Source organism: Neofelis nebulosa, chromosome 8 (assembly GCF_028018385.1).
Source record: "Neofelis nebulosa isolate mNeoNeb1 chromosome 8, mNeoNeb1.pri, whole genome shotgun sequence".
In the NCBI taxonomy this organism is placed as follows: domain Eukaryota; kingdom Metazoa; phylum Chordata; class Mammalia; order Carnivora; family Felidae; genus Neofelis; species Neofelis nebulosa.
The window spans coordinates 47,976,034-47,992,696 of NC_080789.1; the positions used below are offsets into that span (position 1 = coordinate 47,976,034).

Below are 16,663 nucleotides of genomic sequence, written 5' to 3' on the forward strand. Positions count from 1 at the left end.
TGTGGACTCACTTATCCCTAGACCCAGTGCAAAAGTAAGCAGTAGTTTGAGAGGTAACTGGATAATATATGAAGATTTATTCACTAATCTTAAAAGTATCTGCTAAAGGAGCAAGGACCAGTTGGGAGTTTCTTTGGGGAGGGAAGTACCAGCAAGTACCATTTTTGTACTCTCCCTGTATGTTACTACTGCAGGTGGGCACATCCAGACACAGCCTTGCCAAGGCCACAGGCATTCCTCCACCCCCCAAAACTCTTTCCTTGCCTCACTAAGGCTTACTCTGACCCCGGCACCCCTCAGCCTCTCTAAAACCCATGGGTGAGCATAGTCCACATAGGGGACACCACTTGATCACTTGGCCCTGGTTGCTAAAGGGGCTTGCATTTCTGGGCTCCACAGCACTATAAAAATCAGAAAAACAGTTAGTTCTAGACAGGTTATTACACCAGGGGTACTGCAAAGACAGCAAACAGAAACACATCCCCAGGACCAGTAGGTACAGGCTTCAGGTTTGCCACACCCAAGGGACACCTCCAGATCTGCTGGTCCAGAAGTCAGCAGGGTTTATGATTGTAGTCCCACAGGACTGTATGTATTTGCATACATTAAAAGCCTACAGATCTGGCTTCCAATCAGCCTGAAACCAGGTAATGATTGAGATCACTCCCTTGTAACACTGGCAGGTCTTGGCACATTCTCATCAACTGGGACCTTTGAAGAATAAATCAGGCTACTCAGACAATCACAAAGGTTTGAGAAACAACCAAGAGCTAGAGCAAGGCTGAACAATAGGCTCATCTAGGTTCATTGTCTACACAAGTCCACTCCTTCAAGACTTGGAAAGAAAGGTGATTTACCTAATAAATAGAAACAAATACAGAAAGACAAGCAAAATGAAGAAACAGAGGAATATGTTCCAAATGAAAGAACAAGATAAAATCCCAGGAAAGACCTTAATGAAACAGAGATAAATAAGATAATCTATCTGATAAAGGGTTCAAAGTACTGGTCATAAGCTCACCAAATCAAGAGAAGAATGGATGAACACAATGAGAACTTCTATAAAGAGATGGAAAATGTAAGAAAGTATCAGATGGATGTTACCCAGCTGAATGAATATAAATGAACTGAAAAATACACTAGAAGGGTCCAACAGCAGACTAGATGAAGGCAAAGAAAGGATCAGTGACCTGCAAGACAGGGTAGTGGAACTCACCCAAATAGAGCAGCAGTCAATCAATCTATGAATAAATTAAAAGTAAAGACAACTTAAAGGACCTATAAGACAAAATCAAGCAAACCAACATTCGTATTATAAAGGTCCCAGGGCAGGGTGCCTGGGTGGCTCAGTTGGTTAAGCACCCAACTTCGCCTCAGGTCATGATCTCATGGTTCATGGGCTCAAGCCCTGTGTCAAGCTCTGTGCTGACAGCTCAGAGCCTGGAGCCTGCCTCGGATTCCGTCTCCTTCTCTTTCTGCCCCTCCCCCACTCATGCTGTTGCGGTCTCTCACTCAAAAGTAAATGCACATTAACAAATTAAAAAAAAAAAAAAAAAAAAAAGATCCTGGGGCACCTGAGTGGCTCAGTCAGTTTAAGCATCCAACTTTGGCTCAGGCTATAATCTCACAGTTTGTGGGTTCGAGCCCCACAACAGGCTCTGTGCTGACAGCTCAGGGCCTGGAGCCTCCTTTGGAGTCTGTGTCTCCCTCTCTCTGTCCCTTCCTGCTTGTGCTCTGTCTCTCTCTAACGTAAATAAACCTAAAAAAAAGTTTAAAAAAAAAAAAGGTCCCAGAAGAAGAAAGAGAAAGGGGCAGAAAACTTATTTGAAGAAATAATGGCTGAAAGTTTCCCTACCCTGGCAAAGGAAAGAGACATTCAGGTACAGGAGGCACAGAGTTCCAAATAAGATGAACCCAAAGGGATTGGCACCAAGACACATTATAATTGAGATGGCAAAAGTTAAAGATAATTAAACGTAGCAACAGAAAAACAACATATTACCTGTGAAGGAACCCTCATGAGACTGAACTTTCAGCAGAAATTTTGCGGGCCAAAGGAAGTGGCATGGTATATTCAAAGTGCTGAAAGGAAAAAACTTCCCACAAGGAATATTCTACCCAGCAAGGTCATTCAAATTGAAGGAGAGGTAACAAATTTTCCAGACAAGCAAAAGCTAAACCAGCCTTACAAGAAATGTTAAAGGGACTTCTTTCAGCTGAAAAGAAAAGGCAATGACTAATAAGAAAACACAAAGTAAAAATTTGGGGTGCCTGGCTGGCTCAGTCCAAAGAGTGTGTAACACCTGATCATGGGGGTTGTAAGTTCAAGCACCACATTGGGTGTAGAGATTACTTAAAAATAAAAATCTTAAAAAAAAAAAAAAAGTAAAAATCTCATTGGTAAAGGTAAATATATAGTAAAGTTGGTAGATTAGCCACTTACAAGTTAGAATGAAGGTTAAAAGACAAAAGTAGTAAATTTAATTAGAACTATTAATGGTTGAGGGATACACAAAATAAAAAGATATAAAATTCGACATCAAAAACACAAAATGTAGGGAAGGAGAAGCAAAACTGTAGAGTTTCGGAATGCATTCAAATTTAAGATGGCTACCAACTTAAAATACTGTTAAATGCTGCTCTATATGAACCACATGGGAACCACAGAGCAAAAATCTATAATCCACAGAAGATAATGAAAAAAAACCTCTAACCATAACACTAAAGAAAGGCATCAAAACGCAAGAGAAGAGACCAAGAGAAGATGAAGAGAGAGGAACTACAAAAACAGCCAGAAAACAATGAACAAAATAGCAATAAATACATATCTGTCAATAATTCCTTTAGCCCTTCCACACGGTCATGCTGACCTAGTAGCAGCAGCCACAACCTCAGCCACACCTGCCACCTGCCACGGCCTCTCAACCATGGACCCCCACAAAGTGCACGAGCTCCAGGCCTTCGTGAAAATGTATAAACAGGATCCAAGTGTTCTGCAAACTGAGGAAATGCACTTCCTGCGGGAGCGGATGGAGAGCATGGGGGGTAAAATACCACCCGCTACTCAAAAAACTAAGTCAGAAGACAGTATGAAGGAAGAAAAATCATAGTAAGAAGGTGGAGGAAAACATAAAGATAAATGAACCATCAAGTAAGGAAAAGTGATCTAGAAATTGACAATGAAGCTGTGACTGAACCAGATACTGATGCCTCTCAAAAAATGGGAAATGAAAATGTAGAGATAACCGAGGAAATGACGGATCAGGCAAATGATAAAAAAGTAAAAAGTGGCTTCCACTGAAGCCCTAAACAACAGTGAACTCACTACAGAAAGCCACTGACTTGTTCACACATGCCTTTAAGTCGAATCCTCGCTTGGGCATTGTGCACGCCAAGAGAGCCAGTGTCTTCATCAAATTACAGAAGCCAGATGCTGCCATCCAAGACTGTGACAGAGCTATTGAAATAAGTCCTGATTCAGCTCAGCCTCTCAAGTGGTGATGGAACGCATGCAGACTTCTGGGCCATTGGGAAGAAGCAGCATGTGACCTCGCCCTTGCTTGCAAACTGGATTAAGACAAAGACGCTAGTGCAATGCTGAAAGAAGCTCAACCGAGGACCCTGAAAACTGCTGAACATTAGATAAAGTATGAGTGAAAACACAAAGAACAAGAAATCAAAGAAAGAACAGAAAGGGTTAAGAAGGCTCGGAGAGGACAAGAGAGCACCCAGAGGGAGGAAGAAGCCAGAGCTTCTTTCCCAGGTGGCTTTCCTGGGGGGGATGCCAGGTAATTTTTCTGGAGGAATGCCTGGAATGGCAGGAATGCCTGGGCTTAATGTAAGTCTAAGTGATCCAGAGGTTCTCACAGCCACGTAGGATCTAGAAGTTATGGCGGCCTTCTAGGATGTGGCCCAGGACTCAGCAAATATGTCAAAGTCTCAGAGCAACCCAAAGGTTATGAATCTCATCAGTAAATTGTCAGCCAAATTCAGAGGTCAAGCATAATGCCCTTCTGACAAATCAAGCCCTTGCTGAAGCAAAAGCAACTTAGATCACCTGGCAAATGTCACAATAATATAAACCAGTGTACCTCTGACCCTCTCGTGGACAAAGCTGGGATACTATGAAGAGAATTCCTACCCCTCTGCCCCACATGCAACTGAGACATTTTACAGTGGTTTGCCATTCGGGTATTTATTCAGATAATGTTTTCCCACCAGACATTAGAAACTTTAAACACTTTTTAAACCTTCAAAATATTTAAAAACATATTAAAAGGGTGTGTTAATCCCTACATTTTTCTTTACTAATCATTTGAGGGTTTTTTTTCCTTTGGATTAATTGGGCAAGGAAGATACTTCAGTATGATAGACTTATTACTCAGTTTGAGTGAAATAAAGGTCTATTAGCAAGAGGCAAACAGAACACTTAAACAGATGAAGTCTGAGTTGGATATATGGTTACTGAGGCATTTTTACTTGTCTTTTTAAATGCTTTATTTTTTAAACATGATTTATTTTGATAAAACCATTGGGACCACCAAGTGTTGCACTAGGACCTGGGTAGGGACCAGAAGTACTTGGCAGGACAACAGCAACCTTACACCTTTTATACACCATGCACCCTTGTGCAGATGCATTTAAATCTTATAGTGTGGTGAAGGAATGATATTTATAATGCTGCAATAGCGTTGGATTACTTAGCCATGCTCTCGTCTGATATAGAAAAGAAACGTTTCGCATCATTTCAAGAAAATAATAATACTTTATTTTTTAATTTATTTAGAGAGAGAGTGTACGTGCATGTGCGCACAGGCTCACAAGTGAGGGAAAGGCAGAGAGAGAATCCCAAGCAGACTCCGCACTCTCAGCACGGAGCCCGACATGGAGCTCCATCCCGTGAACTGTGAGATCGTGACCTGAGCCAAAATCGAGTCGGACGCCTAAATGACTGAGTCACCCAGGCACCCCAATATTTACTTTAAAATAACTAAATTCTCCAATCATAGACAAAGAATGGCTACACAGATATTTTTTTAAAAGACTTATCTATATGTTGCCTACAAAAGACTCACTTCAGATCTAAAAGTGATGAGATGAAAAAGATATTCCATGCAAGTGGGAAAAAAAAGAAGGCTGGTATGGCCATACTCCTATCAGACAAAACAGACTTTAAAACAAAAAGCATAATAAAAGAGTATTACATAATAATAGAGATCAATCCAACAACAGCATGTAACATTTATATACATTCATGGACTAGCATAGGAGCACCTAAATATAAAGAGAAAATATTAACAAGTCTAAAGACAGAAATGACGGCAACACAGTAATAGCAGGGAATTTTATATCCCACTTGTATCAATGGATAGATCATCCAGACAGAAAATAAAAGAAACATCACCCTTAAATGACACATTAGACCAAATGGATTAATAGATACACACAGAACATTCTACCCAAAAGCAGCAGAATACACATTCTCAAGTGCACAGGGAACGTTCTCTAAGACAGATCACATGGTGGGCCACAAAACAAATCTCAACAAATTTAAGAAGACTGAAATAATAGCAAACATCTTTTTCGACTACATGGTATAAAACTAGAAATCAGTTAAGAAGAAAACTGGAAAAATCACAAATTTGTGACAATTAAACAACTTGCTACTCAACAGCCAATGGGTCAATGAAGACATAAAAGAAACAAGAAAAAATACCTTGACACAAATGAAAATGGAAATTCAACCATCTACAATTTATGGGATGCAGCAGAAACAGTTCTAACAGGAAAGTTTACAATGATCCAGGCCTCCTTCAGGAAACAAAAGAAATATCAATCTAATTTTATACCTCAAGGAACTAGAAAAAAAAGAAAAAGAATAAAGCTCAAAGTTGGTAGAAGAAACTAATAAAGATCAGAGTGGAAATAAATGGACTACAGACTAAAAACCGACAATAGAAAAGATCAATGAAACTAAGAGCTAGTTCTTTGAAAAGACAGAAAAACCTTTACCTAGGGTCACCAAGAAAAAGAGAAGAATGAAATAAAATCAGAAAAGACAGAGAAGTTACAATAGATACCAGAAAAATACAAAGGATCATAAGACACTACAATGGACAATTATAAGCCAACAAACTGGATAACACAGAAGAAATGGTAAATTTTAGAAACACAGCTTCCAAGACGAAATCATAAAGAAATATCTGAATAGACCAATTACTAGTAAGAAGATTGAATCAGTAATAGAAAACCTTGCAACAAACAAAAGTCAGGACTAGACTTCACTGGTAAATTCTACCAAACATTCAAATTAGATTTAATACCATTTTCAAGCTCCCAAAAAGCTGAAGAGGAAAGAAGTTTCAAAACTCATTTTACAAGGCCAGCATTATGCTGTACCAAAACCAGACACAACAAAAAAAAGGAAGTTACAGGCCAATATCCATAATGAACACAGATGCAAAAATCATCAACAAAATATTAGCAAACTGAATTCAACAATACATTCAAAGGATCATATATCATGGTCAAGTGGGATTTATTCCAACAATGCAAAGATGGCTAAAATCTGCAATCAACATGATACACCACATAAACATGGCAACAGACACCAAACTCACTGTGGTGATAACTCTACAGTGTATACAAATAATCAAATTATGTTGCACACCTAAAACTAATATATTATATACCAACTTACCTCAATTAAAAAAAAATTGAGGACACCTGGTTGGCTAAGTTGGTGGAACATGAGACTGTTGATCTCAGCTCAGGGCTGTGAGTTTGAGCCCCATGTTAAGAACATAAAGATTATCTTAAAAAGTAAAATCTTTAAAAAAAAGAAAAACAAAAACAAAAAACGGGCGTCTGAGTGGCTGGCTCAGTTAGTTAAGCGACCGACTCCTGGTTTCCACTCAGATCATGATCTCAGTTTCATGGGCTCACGCCCTGTATTAGGCTCTGCGCTCGCAGTGCAGAGCCTTCTTGGGATTCTGTGTGTCCCTCTCTCTCTACCCCTCCACCACTCACCCTCTCTCAAATTAATAAATAAATTAAAAAAAAACAAAACAAAACACAAACCTTTTAAGGCTTAACTGAATTTTATGGCTGATTTTTGGCTGTAATAATCCTGTTTAATGTCACTAAAACCTTCCCAACTGAGTTTTTATAACTTCTACTACTGGGGCGCCTGGGTGGTTCAGTCAGTTGAACGTCCAACTTTGGCTCAGGTCATGATCTCATGGTTTGTAAGTTCGAGCCCTGCATCAGGCTCAGTGCTGACAGCTCAGAGACTGGAGCCTGCTTGGGATTCTGCACCTCTCCCTCTCTCTGCCCCTCCCCGACTCACGCTCTCTTTCTCTCTCAAAAATAAACATTAAAAATAATTTTTAAAAATAACTTCTACTACTATGTTCTTTCTTTTCTTTGTTTGCTTACTTGTTTTTATGGCTGAGTTTAAAAGTTACATGCAATGCTGGCTATTTTCCATTTGACCCTTCAGAGCCACTCTACTCTTTTTGTAGGAGCCTGACCTGCATGGACCACCAACAGAACAGACTGGCTGTGGCTCCATTGCCTGCTAAAGTTTTTCTGATGGCCTCTATCAGGCAACCCTCTCCAGTAAGTATGGTTCTTGCGGGTTCAGGTAAACACTTCCTCCCCTGTTCCTTTCAAGACCTAGAAGTAGTAACAGCTTCATCATTACCTGCTCCTTTCCCTTAACCTGCCTACACTCTGCAAATAATCCCTTCACTGAATTCTTTTAGATTACACTTGTCAGTGTCCTATTTTCTGCCAGAACCCCAACTGGTACAAGTTGCTACTGGTGTTTCCAATACAGTAATTATATATTGCACTCTAACCAATGCAGAAAATACCTTATGAGAAAAGACTCATGGTAATCAGATGACTCAGATGAATGAATAAATAGGTACTAGATGTTTCAAAACTGCAACATAACTTACTGATAAATTTTGCCCCTGAATTTCTTCAACATAAAAACATATCAATAAAACTACAACCAAATAATCTTATATTTTTACTAATTAACATATGTAACTTAATAGTTATTTATTGTTTTAGCAGGTTTTTTTAAATCTTTTTTTTTGTTAACGTTTTATTTTTTGAGAGACAGTGACAGAGTGCAAGCAGGGGAGGGGCAGAGGGAGAGGGAGACACAGACCCTGAAGCAGGCTCCCAGGCTTTAAGCTGTCAGCACAGATCCCAACACAAGACTCGAACTCACCAAGTGCGCGATCATGACCTGAGCTGAAATCAGATGCTTAACTGACTGAGCCATCCAGGTGCCCCACTTATTACTTATTTATAAAGATTACTTTTTAAAGTGGAGCTCAAAATGTATTACTTATTGGTCTGAACACTGACAGTTATTTCGTGAAAAATGCTTTAAGTAATCTCTATGCCCAACGTGGGGCTCAAGCTCACAACCCTGAGATCAAGAGTCACATGTTCTACAGCCTGAGCCAGCCAGGGTGCCCTTATAAAAAATGCTTTACAATTTAGCATATTGGGGGGCGGGGGGGGAAGGTGCCCGTGTGACTCAGTTGGTTTAGCGTCCAACTCTGGATATCCGGTCAGGCTGTGATCTTGCAGTCATGGGATGGAGCCCTGCACTGGGCTCCCTGCCGAAGAGGACGTGCTTGGGATTTGCTCTCTCCCTCTGCCCTTCCCCTACTCACGCGTGTGCTCTTTCAAAATAAATAAACTTAAAAATTTAGCATATGGTGGCACAAAATTTCTCTTAGAAGTGGCTGTCAAAATGAGCAAGTATACGCACAAGACTTAGGTGGTACCAGGTGTCCTCCTTTTCATACTACATAAATTCAAAGACTCATTTGAGTTGCAGTTTTTATAGCAAATGTGATGCCCAAAGAGTCTAACTGGGCAAGTCAATGGCCTAAAAGTCATTACCCAATCTGTTATTTCCTCCAAGCATTGTCACTCCTTGAAGTTTTACAGTCTTGGCAAAGACCTGGGTGAAGGTGAATAGACTTCTAGATTTATGTTAGATTTCGGATTCTAAATCTTTCCCAAGCTCTTTTAATTTTTAACCTTAAAAGATGCCAAACATTGATTAGTATTTTCTTTGAGTAACACCTGAATTACCTGTAATACACAATTCCAATACCAGTATCTTTGGTCTAAGTATTTGGTATTTCTTTGGTCTTGTTACACAAGTAGAAAACATGAGTTTGGAACATCACAGGCTAGTGAAATGATTTAGCTATTAATTTAGCTTCTTCAAATATTTTCTTTCTTTACACTAGTTCACTCAAAAATCTGCTTAAAAATTCAAAGGGAAAGAGAACTCAACTTTTTCTTCTTACATCTATAAGTAGACCAAAGGTTAAGCTAACCAAGTAAGGCTTAGTTCCTCCTATTGATAAGGCTGCAATTGTTTAAGATTGGGTTTGTTACCATGCACATTTTCAGTTTTTTTTTTTTTTTCTTTTTTTTTTTTTTTTTTTTTTTCAACGTTTTTTTATTTTTTTATTTTTGGGACAGAGAGAGACAGAGCATGAACGGGGGAGGGTCAGAGAGAGAGGGAGACACAGAATCGGAAACAGGCTCCAGTCTCCGAGCCATCAGCCCAGAGCCTGACGCGGGGCTCGAACTCACGGACCGCGAGATCGTGACCTGGCTGAAGTCGGACGCTTAACCGACTGCGCCACCCAGGCGCCCCAACATTTTCAGTTTTTAATTAAAATGCTACAAATTAATATGTTTATTTTGTCAAAACTAGTATGTCTGTTAAGGGAAAATATCCAGTACATGCTTCTCCACCCCACCCTCCAACAAGAAAATAGGTGGGCTGGAGGCAATAAATACTGTTTTCCTAATATACAGCCCCAGTGACACTTGCTTTAGTAATAAAAAGATCACCAAAATCACCATTCAAGTGCCTAAGATAAATTTATTCTGCAAAGAGAGGTACAGATTACCGTTTGAAACCAGTATCTCTCTTTAAATTATTAAAAATGTGTTAAGGGGCGCCTGGGTGGCGCAGTCGGTTAAGCGTCCGACTTCAGCCAGGTCACGATCTCGCGGTCCGTGAGTTCGAGCCCCGCGTCAGGCTCTGGGCTGATGGCTCGGAGCCTGGAGCCTGTTTCCGATTCTGTGTCTCCCTCTCTCTCTGCCCCTCCCCCGTTCATGCTCTGTCTCTCTCTGTCCCAAAAATAAATAAAAAACGTTGAAAAAAAAAAAAAAAAAAAAAAAAATTAAAAATGTGTTAAGATTAAAACTGGGGCGCCTGGGTGGCGCAGTCGGTTAAGCGTCCGACTTCAGCCAGGTCACGATCTCACGGTCCGTGAGTTCGAGCCCCGCGTCGGGCTCTGGGCTGATGGCTCAGAGCCTGGAGCCTGTTTCCGATTCTGTGTCTCCCTCTCTCTCTGCCCCTCCCCCGTTCATGCTCTGTCTCTCTCTGTCCCCAAAATAAATAAAAAACGTTGAAAAAAAAAAAAAAAAAAAAAAAAAGATTAAAACTAATGTAACATTGTGTGTTAATTTCACTCAAATAAAAAAATTAATTTAAAATGTGGTAAGATTATCTCGAATAAGAAAGGACTCTTAAGTAATAAATTATACATTCAAACGTATTGTCAGTATTTTTTAACAAAAATTTTGACTGGCTTGAAGCTTAAAAACTTAAAATGATAACAAAAGACTTAAGACCATAGTAAATACAACCTTCTAACATTTGTGAGTAGGCATTCAGTTGGCATTAAATACAACAAAATAAATGTTAGGTCTGTTTATAAGAATCAATTATGCAATACCCTCAAGCAAATTGTTCTTTTACTAGATTTTTTTAAACTTGGGTTGCCTCCAGGAGTAATAGTATTTAAGAGTGAAAATGAGCAAAAAATCTGGTAAAAGTTGTGAAGTACATGATTTTTGGGTTTAAAAATATACTTGAGGGACTCAGTTGGTTTTTTTTAATAAAACTTATTTTTTAGAACAATTTCAGATTTGGATAAAAATTGAGAAGATAATACAGAATTCCCATAGACTCCACATCTGGTGTTATATATTAATAATACCTTACATTAGTATGGTACATTTGTTACAATTAATAAACTAATACAGATATGTAATTATCAACTAAAATCCATACTTTATTCAAATTTCCTTAGTTTTTATAGAATATGCTTTTTTTTGTTGCAGGATCCTATTCAGGATACCATTATTATTATAATTAGCTATATCCCTTTAGGTTCCTTTTGGCTACAGTTTCCCAGATTTTCCTTGTTTTTGATGACCTTGACGGTTTGGGAGAATACTGGTCAAGAATTTTGTAGAATGTCCCTCTACTGCAATTTCTTTGGTGTTTTTCTCATGATTAGATTGGCATTATGAGTTTTTGGGAGAAGACCAGGGAGAAAAATGCCTTTCATCACAGCGTATCCTTGGAAACATACTGTCAATATGACTTATCACTACTGACCTGGCTGAGGTAGTGTTCATAAGATTTCTCCACTGTAGTTACTCCTCTCCATCTCCTTTCAGTAGTGTACTCTTTAAAAGGAAGTCATTATGCACAGCCCACACTCAAGGAGTGGAGAGTAATGTTCCACCTTGTTGAAGATGGGAGTATCAACACAAATTATCTGGAGTTACTCTGCACAGGAGATGTGTCTCTTCATTATTCATTCATTCATTCAACAACCTATTTATACCATATGGAGCCTTGAGTACTTATTTTATACTCTGGGTTATAATCCAATACAACTTTACCCTTCAATTCTTGTTCAAATTATTCCACCTATGACCACTGGGAGTTCTTTCAGTTGGCTCCTATGTCCCTTTGACATAGTCCCATCATTGTGAGTTTGTTTAAGCACATTCTTACTTTTCGGCACTACAAGATGCTCTAAGCTAATCTATATATTTCTTGCCCCAGTCCTTAAATCAGCCATTTCTCCAAGGAGCCCTGGTTCCTTTTAGTACAGAACTTATTAGAAACCAAGATCTGGAAACCAGGTGTACTCTTACCACTGGGATGTCACTGCTTCCAGGAGGGTCTGTTTTTAACTGAATTTTATAGTATTTGGGGGTAATGTGCATAACAAAATACAGAAATACATCCATGGGGGCGCCTGGGTGGTGCAGTCGGTTAAGCGTCCGACTTCAGCCAGGTCACGATCTCGCGGTCCGTGAGTTCGAGCCCCGCGAGTTCGAGCCCCGCGTCAGGCTCTGGGCTGATGGCTCGGAGCCTGGAGCCTGTTTCCGATTCTGTGTCTCCCTCTCTCTCTGCCCCTCCCCCGTTCATGCTCTGTCTCTCTCTGTCCCAAAAATAAATAAAAAACGTTGAAGAAAAAAAATTTAAAGAAATACATCCATGAATAGACTGTACTAGGCCTATGGAGTTTTAAAATTAGTTAATGCAACTATAGGTGTATTTATCATCATTTAACAGATTTATTATGAAAATAATCTTAAAACTATAAAGGAGACTGAATTTTTTTAAATATAAAATTGGGATACCACTTTTTTTTTTGAAAAAGGAAAGGAGGACAAATGCATAATGTCAGAAATAAAAATGAAACATCATTGTGATCTGTAGGTCAGCAACCAGTTCACCAACTTTTGGTTGCAGGATCCCTTTACACTTTTAAAAATTATTTTGAGGGGCACCTGGGTGGCTCAATCGGTTAAGCATCTGACTTTGGCTCGGGTCATGATCTAGTGGTTTGTGAGTTCAAACCCTGCATCGGGCTCTGTGCTGACAGCTTGGAGCCTGGAGCCTGCTTCGGAATCTGTGTCTCCCTCTCTCTCTGCCCCTCCCCCACTCATTCTCTGTCCCTCATTCTCTCTCTCTCAAAAATAAATACAACATTTTTAAAAATTTATTTGAGAATTTTTCAGAGTTTTCCTTCAACTGGGTTCTTATCTATTGATATTTACCAAATCAGAAGTTAAATCTGAAAAATGTTTAATATATTTATTAATTTATTAAAAGAATAATAAACTTATGATATGTTAACGTAAATAGTATCTGTACGGGAAAAAATTAAAAACTTGATAAGAAAAGCGACAGTTTTGCAAATGTCTTTAATGTATAACTTTATAGATGACAGCTGGATTCTTAGTTAAAGTATATAAGTATATGAAGAAAATCTAGCCTCATACAGAGATACAGCTGGGAAAGTGAATATTTCAGTAATTATTTCAAGTAACTGTTGATAGTCCTGATACTATACCTGAACTTAACAAATGGTAGTTTCCTGAAGTCTAGTTACTTCTATGGTTTCTAAAACCATATCAATGAACTTTTCACGTTCTATTGCATTAAAATTCATTGGTTTATCTACCACTTTTACCCATATGTGATTATGTATCATTATACATTGGTCATCTGGAAAATATTCACTGAGTTATTCAGGTATTCCAAACTGACACAATTCAGAATACAATATGACAGAAAAGAAAACCACATTCTTTATTATCATTAACCATTTCACAAGAAAAGCCTTTTCTATTTTTTTTTTTTTTAATTTTTTTTTTTTCAACGTTTTTTATTTTTTTTTTATTTTTGGATAGAGAGAGACAGAGCATGAACGGGGGAGGGGCAGAGAGAGAGAGGGAGACACAGAATCGGAAACAGGCTCCAGGCTCCGAGCCATCAGCCCAGAGCCTGACGCGGGGCTCGAACTCACGGACCGCGAGATCGTGACCTGGCTGAAGTCGGACGCTTAACCGACTGCGCCACCCAGGCGCCCCAAGCCTTTTCTATTTTTATTTTTGTTTACTGATTGATTTTTTTTTTGAGAGAGAGAGAGAGAGAGGGCACAAGTGAGATAGGGGCAAAGAGAAAGAGACAGAGAGAGAATCACACAAGGGGCAGAGAGAGAGCCAGGGAGAGAGAAGTGGGGCTCACCCAAAGTGGGGTTCATACTCACCTGAAGGGGGGCTCGAGCTCACGAACCGTAAGATCATGACCTAATTTGAAGTTGAATGCTTAACCGACTGAGTCACCCAGGCGCCCCAAGAAAAATCTTTAGGTATCTGGGAAGCTATCAAGCTCCTGGTGTTAGATACAAATTTTCCAAAATTCTTTCTCTTTAATTTTTTTCTAATGTTTATTTATTTTTGAGAGAGGAACAGAGTGCAAGCCCCTGGGAGACGAGCAGAGAAAGAGGGAGACATAGAGTCTGGTTGAGCTGGCAGTACAGAACCTGACACGGGGCTCAAACTCATAAACCGTGAGATTGTGACCTGAGCCAAAGTCGGATGCTTACCCAACTGAGCCACCCAGGCGCCCCAGATACTAAATTTCACTTGAAAGTCTAATTTTTTTTTAATCACTGGCTACAACATACAGCTGTTTTTCTTGAAGTGTTAGGCCCACTCAGTTCATTTTTGAGAAAAACAAATATCAAATACTTAAGTTCAAGTAATCAGTTTGCCTATCCAGTTCTTTCAAGGAAAAAAAAAGGTATTCCAGAAAAAAGCAGCTAATTCAGCTCACAAGTCAGTTGAGCAAGGACTTTTTCTGAAGACGACTATCATGCTTCAGTACACAAAAGGAATGCTTTATGAATCCTTCTGTCACACAGAATATTTTTTTTTAATTTTTTTAATGTTTATTTACTTTTGAGAAAAAGAGACACAGAGCATGAGTGGGGGAGGGGCAGAGAGGGTGGAAGACACAGAATCCAAAGCAGGCTCCAAGGCTCTGAGCTGTCAGCCTAGAGCCCGATGCGGGGCTCAAACCCATGAACCGTGAGATCATGACCTGAGCCAAAGTGGGACACTTAACTGACTGAGCCACCCAGGCGCCCCTACATATCAACTTTTAAAGGCCAAAAAAATCAACTGACCATTTAAAAACATGAAAGAGAATGTAAACAGAAAAACAATTACTACAAAATCAAAGAGTTGCAGTTCAAAATCCTTCCACTAAGAAAATTAAGCCCAGATAGTTTTATAGTCCTACCAAACAGTGAATGAACAACAAACAATTACAACCTTAAAAAAATTCTTCTAGAGAATGGTAAAAAAAAAAAAAAAAACCACTTTCTAATTCATACCGAAACGCAACCAAGACAAAGGATGCTAACACCATTCAGTGGAGGAAAAGACAGTCGTTTTAACATATGGTGCTGAGAAAACTGGATATCCACATGCAGAAGAAAGGACTTTATATAAAAATTAGCTCAGAATAAAGATCTAAATATAAGACCTAAAAGTATAATACTCTTACCAAAAAACCATAGGTAAAGCTTAATGACACTACTTCTATGCATCAAAGGAAACAATTAACAGCCTGAAAAGGCAACCTATGGAACAGGAGAAAATATTTGCCAATCATGTATCTGGTAAGAGTGTTAATACCTAGCATAAAGAACCCGTATGACTCGGCAACAACAATGATAACTATTAGAGTAACTTGATTAAAAAATGGACAATGGAATTTGAACAGACATTTCTCCAGAGGAAATATACAAATGGTCAAAAAGCATATGAAAAGATAGTCAATCATTAGGAATCAACATCACTAATCATTAAGGAAATGCAAATCAAAACCATAATGAGCTATTACTTCACAACCATTAGGATGGCTACTATTAAAAAAAAAAAAAACAGAAAATAAGTGTTGGCAAGGATACGGAGAAATTGGAACACTTGCGTATGGCTGGTGGGAATGTAAATGGTGTGGCTGCTATTAAAAAACAGGACTGTAGTTCCTCAAAAAATTAAAAATAAAATGACCATATTATCAACAGTATCGTTTCTGGGTCTATACCCAAAAGAATTGAAAGGGTGTAGAAGAGATATCTGTACATACATATTCATAGCAGCATTATTCACAACAGCCAGAAGGTGGAAGCAACATACTTGTCCACTGGCAGATGAACAGATAACAAAATGTTTATACACACAATGGTATATTATTCAGCCTTAAAAAGAAAATTTTGATACATGCTGCATTATGCTAAGTGAAAAGCCAGGCACAAAAAGATAAATACGGTATGATTTCACTTATATGAGGTATCTAGAGCAGTAAAACTCACAAAAATAGAAAGTAGAATGGTGGTTGCCAGGACGATGGGAGGGGGAGATGAAGAGTGGTTAATGGGTATAGAGTTTCAGTTCTGCAAGATGAAAAAGTTATGTAGATTTGTTGCACTATAATGTGAATATACTTAACACTACTAAACTGTACACTTAAAAATGGGTAAGATGGTAAACTTTATGATAGGTGTTTTTACCACAACTAACATTTAAAAAGAAAGACATGTTAGGGGAGCCTGGATGGCTCAGTCAGTTAACCATCCAACTCTTGATTCTGCTCATGTCATGATCTCACGGTTCAAGGGTTCAAGCCCTGCATCAGGCTCCACACTGTCAGGGTGGATTCTCTCTCTGTTCTTCCCTTATATGTGCTCTATGAATGAGTAAATGAATGAATGAAAGGATGAATGAATGAGTGAGCAATATGTTGAAAATCCAACTGGGATAATGTAAGAAAAGAAAATTAAAAGCCACTCTGACTCATGAACACTAAAAATCCCAAACAAAATGTAAGCAAACCAGATCCAATAATTATGAAAAAAGAGAATCCATACTTGACTATATTGGGTTTATCCCAGGAATACTTGGTTAACCTAATCTGAAAATCAATGTAACTGACTACATTAAT

General features: G+C 38.8%; 1 protein-coding gene and 1 pseudogene across 3 annotated transcripts in view; one reads left to right on the forward strand and one right to left on the reverse strand.

Annotated features, from left to right (window-relative positions):
• The window catches only part of FRS2 (fibroblast growth factor receptor substrate 2), a 112,492-nt gene that overhangs the window by 37,038 nt on the left and 58,791 nt on the right, over positions 1–16,663 (reverse strand). The gene's annotated exons all lie outside the window — the stretch shown is intronic.
• LOC131483759 (hsc70-interacting protein-like) lies at positions 2,928–4,132 on the forward strand (annotated as a pseudogene).